General features: G+C 32.9%; 1 long non-coding RNA gene across 11 annotated transcripts in view; it reads left to right on the forward strand.

The window, feature by feature from the left end:
- The window catches only part of LOC109449577 (uncharacterized), a 490,477-nt gene that overhangs the window by 165,250 nt on the left and 305,689 nt on the right, over positions 1–19,538 (forward strand). The gene's annotated exons all lie outside the window — the stretch shown is intronic.

A 19,538-nucleotide genomic window follows, 5' to 3' on the forward strand; every position in this document is an offset into this window, starting at 1 on the left:
TCTAGCACTTGCTATTATTTGTCTTGTTCATAATAGCCATTGTCACAGGTGTGAGGTAGTATCTCATTGTGGTTGATTTGAGAAAAAAGATGCCATCTGCGCCAACATGGATGGATCTTGAGATTATCATGCTAAGTGAAATAAGTCAGAAAAAGTTGAGAGCCATGGTTTCATTCATATGTGGGATACAAGACTGAAAGCAACAAACGAACATGACAAACAAACAAAAACTCATAGACACAGACAACAGTTTGGTGAATACTAGAGGGTATGGGGGTAGGAGGGATGGTAGAAGAGGGTAAAGGGGGTCAAATATATGGTGATGGAAGGAGAAATGACTCTGGGTGGTGAACACACAATGCGATAAATAGATGATGTATTATAGAAATGTACACTTGAAACCTATATAATTTTACTAACCAATGTCACTCCAATAAATTTAATAAAAAATTTAAAAAAGGATTATTTTAAATTTGATAAAAACAGGGGAATCGGTCATTATATAAGAGTTTTAAAGTAAATGTTTTGTTTTTATTTCTTCTTTCTGATTGGCTTATATAATGGCCCCTATCACTGTTTGACTTACAAAATCGATTACTAGGTAAGGGATTAAAATCTGGGAGATAAATTCTAGATGATACTTTAAAAAAGTATTGTACATCTGAAATATATGTAACTTTACTAACAATTGTCACCCCAACAAACTTTAATTAAAAACACAAACAAACAAACACAAAAACACCCTGTGTTGAAGATTTGATCCTCTAGAGTAGCCTTTCACTGTTATTAATAAAAGCTACAATTAACTATTCTATACATATGCAATTTATCTTGTTCCTTGTGTAGTACATGTGGAATCTCTTCTTTGATGTTTCTGTGGTAGCAAGAAGTAAACTTTATTTGTTAAGTGTATGTAAAGTGAGTTGGAGTTTTTATTTCCCAGCTGCTAAATAGTTAAACTGGGCAAAACTAAAATGTGAAACAACCTTAGTCAAGATAATATATTTCAAATCTGAGGATTGCTTTCCCTGATCACAGTTAAACAATGTTAGTTTTACAGCAAATAGGAACAATTTCAGTACAGTCCTGTGTCTTTGCAGTTCCTCTTCAGAGTTATTTTAAACAAGTGTGTTATAAGGGGGGCGGGGGGTTAGGTAGAAGAGGGTAAAGGGGTCAAATATATGCTGATGGAAGGAGCACTGACTCTGGGTGGTGAACACATAATGTAATATATAGATTATTATAGAATTGTACACTTGAAATTATATAATTTTACTAACCAATTTCATCCCTGTAAATTTAGTTAAAAAAAAATCAGAAATGACGTGTCCTAAATTTACTGTATCATCTTTATTACTGATAGTAGACACATTATTTAAAATATTACACATAAACATTTAATGGCTATAGTTTTTATTAATGAATTTTATTTTTAACCATAATGTATTTGTGTTAAAAATCCCCAAAAGTTAAATATAAATTCATAGGTGAATTAATATCATCTTAACTTATTTGATATAACTGTTATTCTATTAAATATGCTCAAGACATCATTAACTATATTTTATAAATATTTTTATTAGTAGTATAGTTAAAATATAATAGAATGCAGGTTCAGATGGCCAAGTCAGTTACAATGATTACAGTAATTTTATTTGAGATAATTTTTATTAGCATTGGCTAATTCATTGTGAGTATAATTATTTCATTCCCCAAAATAAAACCTATTGGCCAAAACAATTAAGTTTATCAAATAAATGAAGCAAATTATCAGAGAGCTCAAAAATACCTCTTTAGTTTTTAATACATCATGTATTTTATATTTGTTCCGTGCCTGCTACCAAAAGCTTTTGAGGCGACATAAAATTAGCTTGTGTATGTCTGTTTTAAAATTGAGTCAATTTTTAAAAGTGGAGAAATAATGTAACAGATAGCTTAGGTACATTACTTAAACCCTTAGTATATTAGGGGTACTTTGAGAACAAATGAGATAATATATTCAAATCTCTCCCTATAGGTTAAGTTATAATAAATATAAGTAATTATATTCATAGATAATTCCCAAGTGTCTATTTTAATAAACATATTTTCCTGATATAAATTCCTCAGTACCCTTTTTTACTGCTTATTTTCTTTCACTGGGAGTTCAGTGATCAGAAGATGAAATTGAATAGAGTTACAGACTCGGCACTTAGAAAGATTACTCAACACAGTGAAGACTGCCTGAAGTATATATGCTGAATTCATAATCATACATCAACCAGTGCGGAGGGTGTTCAGATATGTATTCGACATGAAGGGACTGCTTTTTACAGTATCCTGTTCATGTGAGGGACCTGGCAAAGGTGGGACTCAGATGGTTAGAGCATAGCTGGAAGAATTATAAACATTTAAATAGCAATGACATTGATGTTGGACAATTTATAGTCACAACTTTCAAAAAAGAAAGAAAAGGGAAAAAAAAATTAGGCTTCTTCTGCAACTTGAGCCTTTGCTGGAATCCTCACTTTTGGAGAAACTAATTTTTCTACCAGGAAGAAAAAGAGATGTCTATCAAGAATATGAGAAGACAAACCACAGACTGGGAGAGAACATTTGCAAAATACATATCTAATAAAGGACTGTTATCCAAAATATACAAAAGGGTCTTAAAATTCAACAATAAGAAAAATGCACAACCCAATTTTTTAAATGGGCCAAAAATCTAAACAGGCATCTTCTCAATGAAGATAAACATATGGCAAGTAAGCTTGCGAACTGATGCTCCACATCATATGTCATCAGGAAGATGCAAATTAAAACTACAGTGAGATAGCACTACACACCTATTAGAATGCCCAAAATCTGGAGCACTGAAAATACCAAATGTTGGTGAGGATGTGGAGCAACGGGAACTCTGATTCACTGCTTGTGGGTTGCAAAATAGCACTCTGGAAGAGAGTTTACAGTTTCTTACAAAATTAAACATATGCTTACCATATGATTCAGCAATCGTGCTTCTTGGTATTTACCCAAATGAATTAATAACTTGTGCCCACACAAAAACCTGCACACAGATGTTTAAAGCAACTTTATTCATAATTTCCAAAATTTGGAAACACAGTAGGTGAATGGATAAAACATTTTGATGTTTGCTTATACCACAGTTTGATATGCTATCAAGCCATGAAAATACATTGAACAACCTTAAGTGCATATTAATAAGTTGAAATAAATCAATCTGAAAAGATACACATGGTATGATTATCAACTATATAACATTTAGGAAAAGGCAAAACTATAGAGACAGTAAAACGATCAGTGTTGCCAGGGTTTGAGGAAAGGAAAGCATGAACATGCAGAAAGCAGAGGATTTTTACGGCAGTGAAATTAATCTGTATGGTAATTGTGGATACATGTCATCATACATTTGTCAAAACCCATAGAATGTGCAACACTAAGAGTACTCTCTAGTGTAAACTATGGATTGGGGTGAAAATGATGTGTTAGTGTAGGTTCATTGATTATGACATCGCTCTGGTTGGGAATATTAATAGTGGGAAAGGCTGTGTATGTGTGGGGTAGGGGTATATGAGAAGTCTCTGTACTTTCCACTCAATTTTGCTGTGAACCTAAAAGTGCTCTGAAAAATAACAGTCTATGGAGAGAGAGAGAGAGAGAGACAGAGAGAGAGACAGAGAGACAGAGAGACAGAGAGACAGAGAGAGAGAGAGACAGAGAGACAGAGAGACAGAGAGAGAGACTGAGACTTTTGCAGAGTAAGGCCAACCAATTAAGCCCAGAAAAATTAAATCAGAATAAACCAAGGGATCCAGAAGAGATAAAAATTCTGCCACACTTTTGAAATCAGGTTGGATACAGACATGTTCTTATTGGACTAGGAAATATGAATTATTCAAACCCAATCATGAGACCCCTTAGAGACTCTTTCAAACTTTTTGGATTATCACCCACATACAAATACATTTTACATTGCAATCCATCATACGCAGACGTGCGTCATACATCTGCACACACAATTGAAGGAAAACATTTACTAAACAATTCTATACTTAATACATGCAATGCACTCTATTTCCTCTTTTATTCAACATTATTAAAAAATATGCTGGACATGATTTAGTTAACTGATTTTTCTTTTGTTTTTCTTTTTACAACTCCAGTGTACAAAACATTGCCTGGAAGCCAGTCTAGTGTTCAGAGCAGAAACTGATAGGGTCAGTCACACAGAATGATTGCTGTATTTTTGGTGTTTTGCAGATCCCAGAATGGATACACAAAGCTAATTGATAACTTTCTGTTTACCTGGACATTTAGGGGTTGACTTGAGATGAGGCACTAAGGGACACGTTGTGGTTGAATGCACACATGAAGAACAGGTGCTCATAAATATCCCATTTCCCTCCTCTGCCCAGACGCATAGTCACTAGAGACTGACAGCTTTTGAATCCAAACTTCCAACTGCTGCTTTCCTGGGAATGGATTAGATTAGCCGGAAGAGCTTCTGATGGACACACGCAGCCAAGGGAAGCCACACATCATTCCCTGGGTTATCAGAAAGGAATCCTACCTTATACACAGAGAAAGAATGAAGAGTCAGTGTTGGGCAATGGAAAAAAGGACATGTTTATGACATGTTGCCCTACATTTTAAAAAATAACTATATTGATGTTTTCCTCAGAAATTGCATTGAAGATTAAATTGCTTTCAATCCTATTTTGGTTACCAAATAGTTCTGTTGTTGCATTGTTATTTTTGTAGTAGTACCATGTTTCCCCAAAAATAAGACCTAGCAGGACCATCAGCTCTAATGCATCTTTTAGAGCAAAAATTAATACAAGACCCAGTCTCATATTATATTATATAAGACCCAGTCTTATATAAGACCCGGTATTATATTATATATTATATTATACCCTACCTTATATAATATTACATAAGACCCGTTCTTATTTTAATATAAGACCGGGTCTTATATTAATTTTTGCTCCAAAAGATGCATTAGAGCTGATGGTCTGGTTAGGTCTTATTTTCGGGGAAACATAGTAGTAATAATAACAGTTACTACTACTATCATTATTATCTTGAGAATACTGTATGCTATGACTTACCTACAAAGTGATAGGAGTTAGCTACAAACTTAAAATTAACATTAAAATCTCATATAGCTAAATTTTTGAATATTGTATAATACCTAGATTGTTCTTTAATCTACTTGTGGGTCTCACCTCACATTTGGAAGTTGCTGGCAAAGGGAGGGATTTAAAATACTAGTAAACCTAACTATAGCATAGGAATAAATTCAAGGAAGCTAAATTCACTTATTTAAAACACATTTTTAAATGAGTCATTTCATTTTTCTTTGTAGGAATGCAATGACACTCAACAACCCTGGGAAAAGATTAAGGCTCAAATCTTTAATTAATTATTATTTTTTTTAATTGGGGAATATTGGGGAACAGTGTGTTTTTCCAGGACCCATCAGCTCCAAGTCAAGTCGTTTTCAATCTAAGTTGTGGAGGGCGTAGTTCCCTGGCCCATGTGGGAATCAAGCTGGTGGCCTTGGTGTTATGAAGACTGAAATCTTAAAGCAACAAAACAGACAGATATGAGGGTTTAGATATAATTCAGTTTTACAAAGTTTTCTTTTAATCTCTCCGTAGTTCATGGCATTATTAGACATTTTTGTTATCTACCAGCCCCATTAAAAAGTAGAGAAGACAGAGAATGTGAATGGAGATCACTATTCCTTGGATTTTATTTGACATGATATACTATGGTGTTTTGAATATCCAGTTTTATGGGTCTCTGCTGAGAAATGGAAATCTTTGTCTTTTTTTGTCTGATTTAACACACTATTGAATACAGAAATTGTACTCAATCCAATACGATTCTTCATCTCTCAGTTTAAATATAGCCAAAATAAAATAGAAATCAATGACTGTTTTTAAAAAATGAATCAGATATAGCCCTCCCTCTCATATTAAAAAACAAACAAAACAACAACAACAACAAAACAAAAAACAAGAAAGAAAGAAAGAAAGAAAGAAAGAAAACATTTTCTTTATCAAATATCTTCTAGCCAGGGAGAATCATGCTCCAGGGCACTGGTTTAGTAGATTCCAAGGTCTAGTTCAGAATTAATATTTTAGTTTTAGTTGTGACAACTTAATATTAGCAAAATCTGTCATGTGATACATAATCATAACCCTTCCTCTGGTCCCATATATTGAAGTGACATTACATCAATTGTCCGTTGGGCTGGAGTGGAGTATTTTTGCTTCCTCTTTTGAGGCGTGCCATGACTGTTTCTCAAAGACTGTTCTGGGGACTGTTCACATTAATTGCTTGTCTAAAAAATTCTTCAATCCTATCCCCAGTCCTATTGACAAAGAAAGGATTTAGGATTCAGAAACTACTTTTTTAGAAAGTGCCTCTTGATTGTGAAATACTGGCATACTGGCCTATATTTCAGAATATATCCATATTCCATAGATAACTTTATTATTCTAATTAAATAGATTAGCAATCAAGAATGTTGCAATTAATAATAGCAAATTACTTACAATTAATATTATGCAAAATTTAAATTACATATTTAATTCAAACTGAAATAATATCTTAATATTTTAAGAAATAAAGATTTTAATGTAATTCAAAAATATTTATTATTTTTTAATTAGTTATTGGTAATTGGGAATTAGTTTAATTAGTAATTGGGAATCTAGTTAAAATTAAGAAATATATATGTGATATTAAAATTTACCAATATTTAACAATATAGTGACATTATATATTCCAAAGTAGGATAATGTTTAATGTTCTCTGTATAAGATTTGTGCCAAGGAATTTATTTTTAAAGAAATGATATAGTTTATCAGATACTATGAGTAGAAGGAGGCTATGACTCCACTAACCCAAAATTTCCACTTTATTGGTGAGAAAAGAGAAGCAGAGCTAGGACCAGGGCTTGGCTCCCCAGGGCATTTTCCATTAGTGTCATTCTGACTTGTTATACATGTGCCTGTCAAATCAGGAAGAGGATTTGGCTAACAGCATAGACTTTGAACTCAGATTGATCTGGACTTGGGAGCTAATCTATTTTTGTAACATTAGAAAAGTTACTTAACTCGTTTCCTCAGCATATTGGGGAAAATAGAACCTACCTCATTAGATGGAAATAAATATTAAATGAGATACAGAGTATCGAGTATCTGACCCATTATTGCTATCTGCCTTATATATATTTACATACATTTATGTTTATAAATATTTATAGTTTGAATTTAATATTTTCTGTAGATAATGCATTCAAATATTTTTTTAAAAATTAAAGCACTATGAAAAACTATATTGTGAAAATTTTCCCACCCAGCAAGTCTCCTTCTCCTTGCCTATAAATAAACTACATTTATTTGTTTGTGTGTGTCTGATTCTAGATTTTCTTTATGCAAATACTAGCAAGTATGAATCAATATCTATTCTCTTTTTTCTTCATACATTAATGATGGCACACTATTTTATACATTTGTTTTGTTTTGACTGAACAAATTATATCTTGGAGGTCACTGCATGTCAAAATACAGAGAATGTCTCCATTTCTTTTTTACAGCAAATCATCATAATAGTAAACATTTTATGGCAATTAGCATACATGAGGCACTCTTTTAAATGTTTTACATATATTAAGACATATGTAACAGCATATTCCTCAAATCCACACTACGAAATGTGTATTTGTTTCATCCTCCTTAATAGATGAAGTAACCATATTTGTGACTCTTGCCCCAAACCTCAGAAATATTAAGGGGTAATGTAAGAATTTGAACCTGTTATTCTCACCACAATCTGTACTCTTAAACTTTGCACTGTAATGTATTTCAGTTCTATAATCTCATTCTGTAGGTGAACCATTATTTATCCAAAATCATGTTGTTTCCAAACTTTTCTTTTTATTAAAACCAATGCTGCAGTAAATAATCTTGGACAGAAAAACATGCAAATAATAATTCTGATCAATTTATAGAAGTCAGATTACTGGGTGAAATTGTAAATGCCTTTGTGATTTTGATAGATGTTACCAAATCACCATCTTTAGTGATTTTTAATATGTAGTTCCACCAGCAATGTATGAGAGTCTTTATTTCCCCATAGCCCGGCTAACAGAGTATATTGCCAAACATTTAGATTTTTATCCCAAATAGGACAAAAATACTATCTCACTGTAGTGTTAATTGTTCTTATTAAGAATTAGGTTGAGAATCTTTCCATTTTTTTCAAGACCAATTTCCATTTCCTTTTCTGTCCATAACCTTTGCCAATTTTTAGAAATTGTAGTGTTGGTCTTTTTCTGATACATATATAGGAATTGACCCTTTGAATACAATGCAATTTGAATTTTTTTTCAGGTTTTTATTATTTAAAATAGACTTTATTTTGGGGAGCAGTTTTAGATTTACAGAAAAAATGTACAGAGAGTTCTTGAATATCTTGCACCCAGATTCCCTTATTACTAACACCTCACATTAATATGGTACAGTTATTACAATTAGTGAACTAATACTGATACTTTTTTTTTTTTTTAACTAAAGGCAATATTTTATTTAGATTTCCTTTGTTTTTACCTAATGGTTTTTTGGTTTGTTTTGTTTGTTTGTTTTGTTTTGTTTCATTTTTGTTTTTCTGCTTCAGGATCCCATCCAAATGATCACATTACCTTCAGTCATCAGGTCTCCTTAGGTTCCTTCTGTCTTAGTCACTTCAGCTGCTATAATGAAATACCATAGACTGGGTGGCTTAGTCAACATACATTTATTTCTCACAGTTCTGGAGGCTAGAAGTTCAATTTAAGGGTGCCAGTGGAAAGGTTCTTGGTTAAAGCTCTTTTCCTGGTTATATCTTCACATGGCCTTCCCTGGGTGCATGCACTCAGAGAGGGAGATATCTTCTGACTCTTGTTTTCCTTTTTTAAGGGTATTTATACCATCATGGAAAATCTACTCTCAAGACTTCATGTAAAACTAATTACCTCTCAAAGTCCCACCTCCAAATACCATCACATCAGGGATTAGGAGGCTTCAACATTTGAATGTTGGGGGAATACAATCAGTTCATAACAGGCTCTTTTTTACTATGAAAGTTTGTCAGATTTTTCTTGTTTTTATTGACTTTGACAGTTTTGAGTTCTGTTCAGCTCTTTTGTCAGATGCCCCTCTATTGGGATTGCTGATTGTCGTTTTTCTTTTTCTTCTTTTTCTCTTTTTTTTTTTTTTTTTTTTTTTATGATTAGACTGAGGTTAGGGATTTGGGGAGGAAGACCACAGAGGTAAATTACCATTTTCATCACATCATGTCATGAGTACATACTGTCACATGATTTATCACTGTTGATATTGACTTTGATCACCTGGCCAAGGTAGTGTTTGTAGTTGTTTCCATTTTAAAGTTACTCTCCCACCCCAAACCCTTTCCATACTGTATTTTTTGGAAGAAAGCCACTGTGCCCAGCCCATACTTAAGTGTGGAGAGTTATGCTCCCCGAGGGGGTAGTATCTACATACTCATAACTCACTTGGAATTGTTCTTCATGGGAGATGTATTTATTATCCTTCCTTTATGCATTTATTAATTTATTTATATCAGTGTATAAAATCATAGAATTTTTATATTTTTGGTTGTAGTCCTATGTTACTTCTCGTTTTATATTTTGATGGCTCAAAAAACCCTGTTTTTGGGAGCTCTTTCAGTTGGCTCGAGTGTCTCTTTGACATAACCCCATCAATGTATAGTTGGTTTGTTTGAACTCACCTTCTAGCATTACAAGATACACTAGCCTCATCTTGTATATTTACAGCTCCAGTCCCAGAATCAGCCATTTCTTCAAAGAGTCTTGGTTTCTGTTATTGTGGAATAATATTAGAAACCAATATCTGAGCACTGTGTGTGCTTGTTGCTATGGGGTGTCGTTGTCTTTAGGTTTTCTCAGTTGAGGAAGCAAGAAAATTACCACTTCCTGTATGTGTTTGTGTATAATTTCTATATCCATAAATTAAACATAAGGTCATATGGATGTCTTCAACTCTAATCCATTACCACATGGATCATTCTAGTCCCCTTCCTTGGTTAGCCATAAATCCCAACTTCAACATTGAAAGACCTGACTTCTACAGTCTGCCACCCATTTATTTATTACTCAATTCATATGTATATATATGAATTCATGTATATATATGTATATGTGTAACATAATATATATATACTATATATATTATGTATATATATGTGTAATATATATATTACACATATATATATATATGTGTAATATATATACACATATATATATATATGTGTGTAATTACACATATATATATACACATATATATATATATATATATATATATATATATATATGTGTAATTAGTACTCCCATAAGAACTAAAGTACAGTGTGCATGTGCATTCCTTTTGCCTTTAGTTGTAGAGACTCAACTCATTTCCAGAGTTAATTAGGTCAGCACTTTTTCTCCTCATCTCTTTGAGTGAAGTCATTTCACATATTTGCAATACAGTTAGATTCTCTTGTCTTCCTGGGTTTCCCAACCTCCTAAATGATTTTTTAAATTTGCATATATTAAGATTCACCTTTGTGCTTTAAAGTTTGATGTTTTGACAAATATGTAATTTTATAGCCAACATTACAATATTCTACAGACTATTAATAGTCTAAACAATTGCATGAACTACTCCTATTTAATCTTCTCCCCAGAGCCTCTAGAAACCATTGATATTTTTATTGTCTTTATAGTTTTGCAATTTTCAAAAATTTATATAATTGGGATTACATAGTATACAGGTCTTTCAGACTGGCTTCTTGCACTTAACAATATGCATTTAAGGGTCACTCATTCTGTGTGTGTGTGTGCATGTGCGTGTGTGTGTCCTGATAGAGCACTTCTATTTTACTGTTGAATAATGGAAGTACCACTGTCTAACTATTCACCTATTGAAGGACATCTTAGTTAATTTTAGTTTTTGGTGATTATGAATAAAGTGGCTATAAACATTTGTGTACAGGTTGTATGTCAACATCAAATAATTGGGGTAAGTACCTAGGAGAATCATTGTTAAATCATATGGCAAGTGTTTTGTAAGAAATTGCCAAACTGTCTTCCAAAGGAACTATACCATTTTTAGTTCCCATTAGCAATGAAAGGAGTTGCTCCAAAACCTTGCTAGCATTTGGCATTGTCAAATTTTTGCATTTTCGCCATTCTAATGAGTGTGTAGTTGTGTCTTACCATTCTTGTGGTTTGCAATTTCTTAATTACAAATGAAGTTGAACATCTTTTCATACGTTTATTTGTCAATAGTATATCTTCTTTGGTGGGTCTGTTTAGATCTTTTGCCCATATTTTCAATTGGGTTGTTTGTTTTCTTATTGTTGAGTTTTAAGTGTTCTTCATATATTTTGAATAACATTCCTTTATCAGATATTTCTTTTGCAGATATTTTCTCCCACTCTGTGGCTTTTCTTTTCATTACCTTAACAATGTCTTGCAGAGTAGTTTTAAATTTCGTTGATGTCCAGCTTACTGACTTTTTTACTTTTATTGGTCATGGTTTTTGTGTTGTAGTGAAAAATCCATTGCCAAACCCAAGGCCACCTAGATTTTCTCCTATGTATCAAAATATTAATAGTTCAGAATATCTAGTATATTCCTCTCCTTAAGATGCTGGGACTGTTTTTGTTAAAGACAATAATTCTAGTCTGTGATTTATAGTAGAGCCTCTGGTAAGCATCAGGAAGGGGAAAACTATTTGATAGTGAGATCATTCATTTATTATAATAACCAATAATATCAGAATGGAGAAAAGTAAATTTCTCTATCGGATTACAGTATAATTATTTTCTCAGAGTTTGAGCAATAATTTCACATGAAAGGCAAGAATATTTTATGTATGGTGAGTACATTAACAAAACTCCATGACCTTCTCAAAAGGAATACTATTTCTGAAATAGTAACATTAATAACATTTTCCCTATAAACTCAACCTAGGAAAGGCAAGTGTCTCTACTGGTTTGACAGTTCTTCCTATTTAGTTCTTACAATGGAATTGAGCTAATTAGGAAATATGAAGCCTGTGAAACAAGCCTAATCATTCTAGAGCACACCCCATTTGGTAAGATGAAATAACAAATCTCTGTGATTTTTCTTGGGGTCCTCTGAGAAAACTCAGATAATATTACTAGTTGTGAAAGATAACTTGCAAATTTTAGTTTAGTTTAGTTTTTAACTTAGGATCTGATCTCGGAAAGGAAAAATCAAAATAATTTTCAAAGGTGGTTTGATCACTTAATAAAGTAAGATCTTAGATGACTCAGAAACTGTACTTGTGTACCTATTTAATTAAAGTGATGAAATGTTTTAAAATAAACATAGAACAAAGTAGCAATATTATCAGGAATTCTAGTCTTTCACAAAGGAGAAACCTTTGTTCTCTCTGTTTTTGCTTATTGTTATGTTTATTTTAAGTAATCAAAAATATGATAAAGTTAATGTAAAATATAGAAAATTATTCTAGAGAGACCTGAAATCTCATGTGCGTCTCGGCAAATTATATAGAAGGTAAAGAGTAATTTTTAATATTCTATTTTAATAACTGTAAAACCAATTTACCATTTTAACAGCAATATAGTCAAATATAACATTTGGCAGTAAAGGATACAGGCTTTTCTTTCTTATGAATAAACCCATCAAAAGAGAGCAATCTTTGTCAAAATGTTAACACATTTCATTGTTCCTTTTCAGACCTTAATATACACATATGAAACTATTTTAAACTAAGGCAATTAAAAGCTCCCTCGACAAACCTACAACTTTAGAGAGCAATCTCAGTTTTGTGTTTCATTAACCTCTTTCACATTCTAGACTGCAGACAATTTAAGACAAAACTACTCTCTTTTTATCTTGATGAACAAAAACATATTCCATCACTTTGTCTCCACATTCATATGTCACTGCCACTATCACCCTAAGTATAGTCTCAACTGTCTTTGTTAATTATAACTTTTACCAAAATAACTATCCTCTATTTCATACAGCAAACTGAGAAGTAGGTAATTGAGATATTCCATGTATGAGCATTTTACCAGACCACCAAGGCTGACTCAATGAACTATACAAGTCAATTGACACTTGTTATGAAATAACAAGCCCAAATCTTTTAAAAATAAAATGTATGCTTACATTATACCCATATTGGTAAACCTAAGTGAAAGACATAGAGTCATTGTTTAAATTTTTAAACCCAAAGTATTAAATAAGCCTGATTTGTTCAAAGATTTATTTTAATTTTGTGATTTGGATTTTTAAAATAATTCTGAGATAGTTTCCATAAGAATTTTTTCTTAAGATGTCTAGCATTCTCAAGGTATTAGAAGCTCACTTTTCTTATTTTCTGTGAATTTCAGAAACATTACATTTAGGTATAAGTGTATTTATCTTTATAAAACTTTAAGAAGCCTAATCATCTAATTTATTTTAATGCCCTCTGGTGGTAGAAAAAGATGTCACTTTCACACCAGGAAAGGTAAAAGCTCTTCTGAATTACAGACACGTAGAGAGCTTATAATTTTAATTCTACAACATCAATCACACTTCAGAAGTAAACCATAAACACAAAACCCACCAGTTCAGATATCAAAAAGCGATTTCCTTTCCCAGTGGGCACAGTATCCTTAAGAGATTTAAGTTCATATGTAGATAAACATGTGAGAAAACTAGCAAAACATTGTTCATTATCTCTCATCCAACAGAAAATCAACATCATCCACTGACAGAGATCTTCAAAGGGTCAAACCATAAAATCAAATTCCCAATTACTGCAGTCATGAATGTGAACAACTTACCAGCTCTGTGCAAATCAGACACAAACACAAAACACAAAATTGCTAGGAAAAAATAAAAAGTACAACTAGAGAGTCAGGAAATGTAAAATTCTAGGCTTCACTTTGAGAGTCGAAAAAGGTTTGCTAGGGCTTAAGGATCCCACGAGGTGCAATTTCCTGGCAATGCAATTTTTCTTGACTTCAGCAAGTACGTTTACTTGGGCGTCAAAGTAAATGACTTCCACGATTGTTAAAGGTTAAACACACATGATTCCCATGCAAATATTAAATAAACATGTACCAAATATTTTATTTAACTCAAGGAGGAAACCAATGCCGCTATAAAGTCATACCAAGGAGCATTTAAGAAGCTAGGAGTTTTTGATAACGCTAGCCTAAGATTGCTGAGTTTGACTCATACTGGTTAATGTCCATAATCTGTAAACTTTGGGGAGATCTTTTTTAACAGAAAAATATTATCAGAATTTCTACCAATCAACAATTCATACATTAAGCTAAGACCCTTTAAAGTTGTGAAAGAACCCAGTAAACAGAAACTAGAAAGTCAAGGCCAGTGCTGCACCAAAGAACACTTGGTAATCTCTGTGTTTTACCTATCTTGTTTATCTCCATGCTTTATGCAATATTCTTCACCAGGATCTATTTCAGATTCTTCCTTTTCCATTAATCATTTTCTTGTTTTATGGTTTTATCTTGGATCTCACTGAGGGTAGTAATTAGAACTTTTTTTTATGTTATCTTTGTATCCTAAAGATTTTCAATCTCCTAGTGTCACTTTTTCAATTTTTCATTGTTTTTCACATTTATTTTATTGATTTTTTTTTTTCCTTCAGTGTCCAGTGATCCTTGATTCTTTATTCATATTGATGGGTAAAATATATTCATTTGTGTAAGAGATTAGCAAAGCTTTTTTTTTTTTTCTTGTAACATTAGGGGTTATCTCTTTAATAGAGTAATTTTTGCATGGGTTGGTGACTGTTCTGTGTTAGGGGATTGTACAATTTGGCAATCAGGGTTTTCTATAGGATGCATGGGCTGCAAGAAGGCAGTTAATTTGATGACATCCACCATTTCAAAAGTAAAGTGTATTTGTGAGATAGTATTCTTTAATGTTATTCTCTCCTGAATGCCTTTGTTTTCCTTTTACTTTAGGATTTATTGCAAACTGGTGAAGTAGCTTATTTCTGCTCTATTTGTCTTTCAAGTCTCAGAGTTCTAACCAGGAGTCCTCTTCAGACAAAGATTCCTCCTTCTATGGAGGGTTAGTCCTTAAGACAAAGTTTGTTCCTTTCTACTGGTTGGTTTAAGAATGGAAAACCAGCCAAAGCCTGATTTGATAATCTGCTCCAAATGCTCTAATTCCTCAGTCTTCTCTTCTGTATATTTGTTGATTTTGAGGTTGTAACACTTTAAAAACTCTCTTGAGGGGAAAATATCTCTTGGGAAGAACAATACATACCTTGCTTTTCTCAGGCTAAGGTTTTACTGTTGTGATTTCTCTACTATCCAATTATGTATGCCTTTTATCTTTCAGATTCTCCAATGAGAGTTCTCCTTTTCCCAGTGCTAATGTGGTTTCATTATTTTTAACTTAACATTATTTTCAATAATATATTTTTGTCACTTAAATTCAAAATTAGTATGGAGGGTAGGGAAACATTTTGCTTAGTCTGCCATTTTTAACCAGAATTTAATCTGCAATAAACACTTATTTTTATTTTAGTTACAAACTATGAATTGAAATAAAGTCATTAAATATACTTGAACAATAGAAACACATATTTTGTAATAATACCGTGTTTCCCCAAAAATAAGACCTAGCCGGACAATCAGCTCTAATGCATCTTTTGGAACAAAAATTAATATAAGACTGGTCTTATATTATATAAACCCAGTCTTATATTAGATTATATTAGACCCGATCTTATATAAGACCTGGTATTATATTATATTATATTATATTATATTATATTATATTATATTATATTATACCCGGTATGATATGATATGATATGATATGATATGATATGATATGATATGATATAAGACCCGGTCTTATAGTAAAATAAGACCGGGTCTTATATTAATTTTTGCTCCAAAAGACGCATTAGAGCTGATTGTCCAGCTAGGTCTTATTTTCAGGGAAACAGATTATGTCATTTTTAAAATATACGTAAGATGTGTTGAGAGAAAAAATATTTTGCCTCTTCCTGCTTGGTCCCAGTTTACAGGGTCTGAAAATCAATTGACAATAAACAGATTAACAAGCAAAAAAGTCAGGTTACTTACACTTTCAAGCTCTCAAGAGTTGTTCAGTGATTAATAACTCACTGAATAGCCAGAAATAAAGGTTTGTATACCAAAATTAACAAAAATGGAGAGGGGCATTTAGGGTTTCAATGGGAAGGTATAAAAGGTTCTATTGAGCTTTTTGATGCTGATCGAAATGGGCAGTTTGTCTCTAAGACAGCTGAATTCACAGGGAACTTTCTCTGAGGGAAGTTAATGGCAGTATATTTAGGAAGCTCTACTTTAGTCAGATCAAAGAAGTTCAGATAAGATTTCTTTTTGCATCTTCTGTAGCTTAAATGTTTTCACTTTGCAGTGATCTTTATACCAGCTTCTGCAATCCAAGTGGGTCTGTACATTTCCCCATTTGAAACTTCCCTATAGGTTTCACAAAAAAAGAAGCTATATTGACTGGTATGGGAAGAGATTTAGATTAGAAATTGTGAGGTAAGAAATCTGCAAAGGGGAAAATGAGCATTGGTTAAATAACTAAATAACTAACTAACTAAATAAATAAGCTGAAAAAGGCAAGTCTAAGGTGATTGCCCATAAACCAGTCTCCCAGTCCTGGGACTAGGTAAGATCAGTCAAGTTAAATGGGTGTCTTTCACTTAAGGAGGCAGTGGTGCAAGAGATAACCTAGCACACATCAAAGTTAGGCTTCTATATAATGCAAGCAGTCAAGCATCCAATTAGGGGCATTTATAGGGGAACAAAATGATAAGAAAAGAGCAACAGCTGGAACAGACTATAAGCCTAGTTTTTGAGTCCAGAGTACAGATAGTCAAGGAGATCCTAGATAGAAGGCTCAACGTGTGTTTAAATGATGGAATGAGAACAGCAGTGGCAATCTGGTGGATTTCCCAGTTGGTAGTTTGTGGTTTTGGTGATGGCATAGATATCAGTATCATGGTCATAGTTATTTTCAGGGGCAAAGCGTGGAAGATGCAGATGTTTGGTGACCTCCCTGAGTGGCCCAGGCTGCTATGGTAAGGCCTTTGAAGTTTCTGTCAAGTTGCCTACCTTGGGCTTCCAGGGCTTTGGGGAAAGAGTAGCTACTATACAGCTTAGAGTCTCAGTAAAGATCTGGATAGTTTTTAGTTCTCAGTGATACCAAGTCAGGAGAGTGGGAGAAAAATTGGAAACATTAATTATTGACAAATCAATTTCTGGCAAATGTTAAAGATAGCAGGATCCAATTTACAAAGAGGTGAAAAATAACTCAAAGACAATGAAAAGGAGCAGAATCTGATAACCACACGGTGGGTTATAATTTCCATTAGAACATAAAATTTATCTCTATAGTAACTCCCGTTTTGATCAAAGATAATCAAAGTAAGATAGTTTTTGTTTATAAGCTAAGTCTCATTAAAGTTGGCCTGATTATTTTCATAAGTGCAGCACAAATAGTAATTGACCACATATGCTTCTTTTTAAATTTGCTTTAGTGGAACTTTCTATATAGGGCCTCAGATTGGACATTTAGAAGCTAACCCAAGCCAAGACCTCATCATTATATTTTACCTGCATTACCTCTAGATTTGGGCGAATTTCTCTCTTGTCAAAGACCCCCTAAATATCGTAAGTTTCCTGAGCTTGCCAGGGAGTGACCTTCTTCACTTACCTGTAAGGCTCAGAACCCGTATATGCCAAGTATCAGGCCAGTTTTTCCAAAGAAGGCTTTGTAAACATTGGCTTATAAAGTCATAGTTCCTTGAAACTTTGTAGTCACATCTGATTCTTGTGGACAAAAAAGGGCCACATACTAAACCTGACAAGTTCAGGGGAGGCCCACGTGGGAGGTCCTACAAACTCACAGACCAAAAGTAACCACATAGGATGGTCTGAACATAAAAATCCCTAACTAAAAGCAGATCATGGCAGGTAGTCACATCCTTGGTCTGCATCTTCCTTGAAAAAGGTCTTTCTTTACCTTAAGTAAGCCTGTTTATTTTCTTTTTTGCGTCTAAGATAACATACCCTTGGAATGTCAAAGTACTCTTCTTTTCCAGACCCCTTAGGGTACAACCTCCTACAAGAACAGGAGACTACAGAACCCCTCATTGTTATCTAGTTCCCTAAATACCATCTCTATGTGCTGTAATTGTTAACTATCCTATACCCAGCAACCTAAAAGAAGCACGGGTCTCTGTTTTACTTTTTATCCAATTCCAGAGATTTTCCCACTTTGCTTTCTCCCACCTACATAATCTACAACCAATGGATTTCATGTAAACTTCCTGGCATCTTCTCTTTTGATTCAAATATGTAAAATAAGCTGTAGAACTACCATTCTTGGAAGCATTTCTCAATCCACTGAGATTTTGCTTCCTGTCACTTGTCATCTGTTTGGCTTAAATAAATGCTTGTAAGATTTTTTTCTTAGGCTGGATGTTCTTTCAATATTCTGTGTATATCATTCTCAAATATGACATTCCAGTTAAATCTTTGATAATATGATCAATTTTCCTAAGTATGTTCTGTTATAAGAACAGATTCTCATTGAATTTATGCAAATAACTATATTCCCATGTAAGAATACTTAATAAGAATACTTAATGAATTCTAGAGGGAGAAAAGATAAATGTTTTACTTCTGTGTGCAAAAGTATAATCTACATTTCTCTAATTTAGAGATAGCTTAAGAGAAAAGAGAAAAGGGGTGCCTTAAATCTGGAAAATAGAACACTAAAGAACAAGTAATGTTCCAAAAAAGAGTTCATAAAAATTTATAATTATTTATCACTTCATTTAATCTCATGTAATTAGTTGCTGTTCTTCATTTAGTAGTTTTATGAACCCATCAGCTTCTCCACTAGAGTTCTAGAAATCCTTACTCGACCCAGTGGTATAATTTCAAAGTTATTAACATTATTAGAGACATATACCTCAGAATACCTGTCATTGTCCTTTCCATGGGTCTCTGAGACAGTCCCTTTTGTTGAAGATGAAACATTCTGGCTTGTAGCTGACTGCAAAAAGTTTCAGGAAAGCATCAGAGTAAAATAATAACTACCTGTGGATGACAAGAAACTTAAAATAACTGTGGTTAAATATTTGACCAGAATTAATTAAAATAATATAATTGACAAGGAAATTTGGTGTTTTTGTGATGTACAACATTTTAAATAAGTAGAATTATGAATGATAACATTTATACCATTGTTTTCTACCATCAGATAAAGCAGCATAATGACATATTATGGACAGAAAGGACATTAAAAAAATTACAGGAATTTTATATAATTCCTGAAATGTTTATATTGATAACATTTACTCATGCAAATATAACCTATAGAAGGTTAAGCCTCTCTTCTTATTTGACAATGTTTTTCATGACCG

Source organism: Rhinolophus sinicus, chromosome 17 (genome assembly GCF_057876585.1).
Source record: "Rhinolophus sinicus isolate RSI-liver-muscle chromosome 17, RSI-T2T, whole genome shotgun sequence".
NCBI classification, from domain to species: domain Eukaryota; kingdom Metazoa; phylum Chordata; class Mammalia; order Chiroptera; family Rhinolophidae; genus Rhinolophus; species Rhinolophus sinicus.